This window comes from Lycium ferocissimum, chromosome 6 (assembly GCF_029784015.1).
Source record: "Lycium ferocissimum isolate CSIRO_LF1 chromosome 6, AGI_CSIRO_Lferr_CH_V1, whole genome shotgun sequence".
NCBI classification, from domain to species: Eukaryota; Viridiplantae; Streptophyta; class Magnoliopsida; order Solanales; family Solanaceae; genus Lycium; species Lycium ferocissimum.
Window position 1 is genome coordinate 7588762 of NC_081347.1, and position 5889 is coordinate 7594650.

Consider the following 5889-nt stretch of genomic DNA (forward strand, 5'->3'; position numbering starts at 1 on the left):
TAACTTACTATTTAAAAAGAAAAAGAAAATGCTGCTCCAAAAATATATATTTTTACTCAACCCGATTTTGTATTTCCGTGTATTTCATCGTATTTCAAAAAATTTGTTCCACAAATAGCTCTTGATTTCACTGGATCATGTTTAATGTTCACTGTATTTCTCTATATTTTAAAAAAAAAAAATACACACGTTTTTAAAGAAAAGAAGCTACGCTTAGTAATTTTGCATTTTATAGTTATATCTAGTTAGAAGCCAATAAAATGTAGCTATTTATGTAAGTTTCACTTTACAGATTGATAATGTGATACTTGAAGAAAATAATTTTATTAAGCAAGCATAAAGTAAGGTACTAAACTATAAATTATGCCATGAGTTTCTTTTCATACAAATAGAAGCACACTCACGAATTTAATTAACTACATATTTGACCTTTTAATTCTCATTAAGGAGAAATTCAGTTTTAAATCAGCACTCATCAACTTTTTACGAGTAACCCGTGATTTGCTTGAGATGAGTTAACATTTTAAAAGCTCTTCAAATGATAGGTCATTGGTTGGGTTGAAAAAAATCTAGAGACCACGTGGGCTGAGCTAGGTCGAGTTGAATCGATCCATTTTGACAGCTCTATCCTTTTTTTTCCCCAAAGTAATCGACAATTCCAAGTGAAACATATGGAATTTTAATCTTTTACAAGGTAAATAGCTATTTACCCTTTTCCTCCTGTTCATCTCTAGTCTGTATTACAATTTTTTGGATAAAACAGTCAAAACAATTTAATGATATGATATAGTAACATTAAAGTAACAATCAAAATAAATATTGTATTTAAACTAATAGAACAATACAATGGTACAATGGATAACAACTAACAACCATCCAAACAAGCTGTTAGAGAAGTCTCCTCATTTGATGCATCATACAGTACGCGAATCTAAATTAATTGAGGCTCCACAAAGATATTGAACATTGAATGAGATACGAAAAAAAAGTGTCGATTTCACATGAATTAATTAAGTTATAATAGTTACCAAGATTTGGTAAAAGATTGCACCTTTGGTAAGTTTTGCGATTGGTGAGTAAATTCATGTCACATTATTACCAAGAAATCAATCACGTTCCGAAATCTTCTATGACGAATCCCCAGAACTGCCGAGACTTTCTTGGCATTACGTGCAAGAGGCAATAATGACGGGACCATATCTCTTGACACAGGTCGGCGTTTGGACAATATTTGGTTAAAATTACCAAAAAATATGAAATTGAAAAAAAAAAAAGAAGAATATTGACCAACACGCATTTGAGGCATGAACTTGTATGAAAATTAGAGAGTCTCAAATTTGGCACAATGCAAAAAGTGTCTTGCACTCAGGGCGTCATTAGTGGTCAATAAAATATGATGAGAATCATCAGGTATCAAGTCCAAAAATCAACAAGGCAAAACACTAAGTGATTTCATTTATTCGTCCAAGCCTTTGGACAGATTACCCATTATCTCTGTTAGTTGGAGGTAGTAAACACCCTATGGAACTAACCGAGAAGAATGCAAGGTAGCTCCTGTCACCAGATTATTAAAAAAAGGTTTTTGTCAACAACCAACAACGACCTGATAATACCAATGGAAACTAGCTAGATCATCGAGAATATCTTAATAGGAGCATTTGACTCCATTCATAGATTCGACACAAATTCAGGTAAGTTGAATCAGTGAATTTTAGATGCCAAAATAGTTAGATAAGAAAAAAATAATGGAGTATTGCGGAGAAAGACTCAAACAGGACTAGTGGAAGGGACAACTTTCTACGAGCTAGAAGTTATGCAAATTAAAGTAAACATCAATTTAGGATGTACGTCTAGAAAGAGACTTATGTCTACCGAGGATTCCTAAAATGTACTTAACATCTTTTGGTGCATATCCATAGTGATCTCGTACCTCCATATCAAATATATTTAACCGTTGGAGTAAACAATGTATTTCCTAGATTTATCTTTTGAACAAGACTAAAGAAAGTAAGCTTAATTTATCGTAGAATCATTTGTGTAGCATAAAGCTGACCTTGTCAATTTAAAAGATTATTGACAACGATGCCACTTAAATACCAATCACAGCCAACTTACATGAGTATTAAAACAAACTTTCAGTCTCAAGTGAGTTAATGGTAATTTTCAATCTTTAATCTTTCAAGTTTGGTTATCATTTTTTAAAGTCCTGCTTTAATTGGTTCTCAAATGGTAAACTTACGTAGGGGTGTCAATGGTGTTTCAAAAATCGACTTAACCGATCGAATCGAATCGTTCCGAACCAAAACCGATTTTTAGATTTCTTTTAATAAAACCGATGGTTTTTATATAAAGTTATAACCGTACCAAATGATTTGATAGGTTTTTAATTTTATAAAAGTAAACGGGAAAAAAATATCGAACCATCCGAATAAATATAGATGTGTAAATTATATTTTATATATTAAGTTTAGAAGTAATGAATTATTAAAATTTTCATCTTGGGCCCTTGTGATGGAATCGACTACAAGCCGGCAACATAATTAACTCGCCAAGTCCAACTCCTAAACCTATTATACTGCTTCTATTGAAACTGAACTAGTTTTGCATCTCGAATAGTAATTAGTAATTACAAGGTATTCCTACGAGCTTGGGTAACTAGCAACAAGGTATTTATATTTCCTTATTAATTGTATACTTAATCTTAGTAGACTTAGTTCTTGAGTCCCATCTTGATTGATTTCTTCCCTCTTGTGTGATCTGACCTATATTTTTTTTCTTTGCTTAACATTGTACACTACCGTAAAATGGTGGGATGAATCTACATTCTTGTCGTCCTTCATGTTTTCTTGATTCATCACCTTTTAAACAGTAAAAATGTCTAGATAGTTTTTGCAAAGTCCTTAAAAAGTATGCATGGTATCATGTTCTAACTTTTAATAGTGACTTTTACACGATGTTTTAAAAAAATAACCAAAAATTAACCGAATTGTACCGGATACCAAAGAAAAATTGAGATGATGGGACGGTTTCAAAAAATCTAATTTCAGTTATACAAAATAAAATAAATAAAAAATAGATATGATATAAATTTCATAAAATAACCGGCCGAACCGAACTATTGGCACCCCTTACGGCTTCAAGTTGCATAAATATGCAAAACTAGATACTGTATGTATCAAAATTGAGACATTGGATTTTTGTAGGATTAGTACCTCTATTTAGAGCCGTCAAAATAGATTTCCCATGGACTAAACCCAACTGGCATTTAGCCTATTTAATTTGGGGTTTTTGACTTGGTCCATCACCCATAGGATTGGTGAGAGACCTGTGGGTTTGACTGCCACTCAGAACCCTCTTTCACTTGAGTCATTTAAAATTGAAGGAAAACTCAAGTTTAGCACCAATGTAAGGCTAGATAAGTCGAGTTTCTTGCACTTTTTTATTCACCAAGTATGGAGCACAAAGATAATGAAATATGAAACTAATTAGCCAAGTATGAGTAGCTAAGTTCTCATACTCCTAGGGTTCAGTCGAAATCTTGTTATAATCCTTTCATGTTCCCATACTGTTAAGTATTTAGGTTTACTGTTCATCTTCCTTAGAGCTTAATAACTTTATTCTTTAGTTCATAATTGTTACACCCTTTGATTCTTAGTGTGAGGCATCCGAGTAATTCTCGGATAAGATGTTGGCAAGCCTGAATATACCGCCATCACTCAAGAGCCAAGAGGGCAGTAGAAGCAGGACACGGTTTGGTGTTCCAGTCCCCAAGACCACATAGAAAGAAGGGTAGACACATAAGACACTAGAGAAACGGGTCAATAAAAATTAAGAAAGATTCACAATAAGCACTAATTAATTACAGTAGAAGAACAAATAGGATAAAGATAACAGAGATAATAGACACACCCATAGGATAGTACCCCTATTCCATACTCCTTTCCAAAAAGAAAACTCTTTATGAAAACCCATCCTTCTTTTAAAAGAATAAATTTTTATAATAAATGTAAATGGACATTTTTATTTCATAAACAGAAGTTATTAGAGTATCTAAAAACATTAGAATCAGAGTTCTGGTTTAGAAGTTCATTAAAGGACCCAGAAATCCTTTATTTTTATAACAAAGGTAATAACATAAATATTGCTGTAGAAGAAGTTTTAATTTCTATAAGACGAATTAAATGGTTATTAGATTTCAGCAGAGAAAGTCTGTCTGTTACTGAAAATAGTATTAAGTGGTGTCAAAATCAACTTAATATAATATATGCCCAATATCAATCGTGAATTTTGAAAAACAGAATATTTTAAACAGTGTTAATCTGTCATTGAGAAGCTACAAAGATAGCTAAAGTTGAAAGTGATTTACAAAATTGGAATATTCCAAAGGAACCATTCCGATCAATTTATAATACAGGAAAGTTTGATTTTGTAAAAAATTACAAAGTTTGATTTTGCAAAAAATTACAGTATCAAAACTTGTGAATCCACAGTAGCTATTAATAGTTCTGAAGAAACTATTAAATTATTATCTATTCAAGATATAAACAGATATAAGAAAAGTTACAATTTTCTTCATATAGGACTTGTCCAAGTTGTTGTTAGACCTCTCTACAGATTAGGTTTAGACACATATTTATGCCTCTTATTAAGAGATGACAGGTTATTAAACTTTGAAGATTCATTGTTAGGAGTTTTACAAAGTAACCTAGCCAATGGCCGAGTTTACTTTAATTGTTATACAAATTATTCGGTTGACATCAATGACCAGAATATATTGGATACGTTAACTCTTATATTAAAACAAAAAATATGAATAGCAAAGTTAATACAAAAAAAATAGCTATAATAGAGTGTATTACAGACTAATGAAAACAACCTTAGCTCCAAAAGCTAAAATAATGAGTCAAAAAGGAGTTACTATGCTCATGGAAGCAAATCATGAACATAGTAGTACCTTTGTACCAAGAATGATAAAATGGAATGAAATTTTATCTAAAGATGATTGGCACTTTGATGCCATAACTCAACCAAGAGTTGAACCTGAAAGTTCTGCTATTGATCATGTTATTTAGTATCCGGATGGATATATTGATGTAACACCCCGTACCTTTAACCTAAGCTTTGACTATGATCCTAGACTTAGAAAACCTAATAAAGAATGTGAGAATTAAAAATTTCCTCTTCAGTTGTAAGATGGTGGTTTAAGCCCATGAACAGTGACCGTATTTCAAGTCGTAAACTGATACCAAATATTTCTGAGCATTCTGGAATTTGACATTTGGAGGTTACATTGTTAAATATGGCCCGTATTTCAAAACATATTTGGAATTTGGGAAAACATCCAAATGAAAGTTGTAGAGCTCTGAAATACCTTTCCAACGGTATATTATGGGGGTCGAACGGACATCTGTGCAGCGGTTATGACCATTTTGCGAAAAGACGCAAAGGTACCACACGGAATATGGACCGTATTTCAAAATACGACCCGTCTTTCAAAATACGGCAGATTTTGCTGGGCGTAAAATTTAATTTTCCGAACGTATATATTCGTCCATATCAATTCAAATCATTATTTTTCATTCCTTCAAGCCCTAGAACGACCTCCTACTCTCTTTCATCATCAAGAACACCAAGATAAGCCTACTCTAATTATTCCAAGTTAATTCTAATACATATCCTTGTAGACTAAACAAGAAATCATCATTCCTAAACTAGGGTTTTCAAGAAAACCCATCTCAAGGTTCAAGATTCAAGATTTTGGAAATCTTCTTCAAAGTTAAAGTCTTTAATTCAAGTTTAGAGCATTACCAGGTATGTAGAGTTGCTATCTACGTGTGGGAACATCATTGTTCTTCCCCACGCCTCTTAATCCATAAATTATGAATCTTT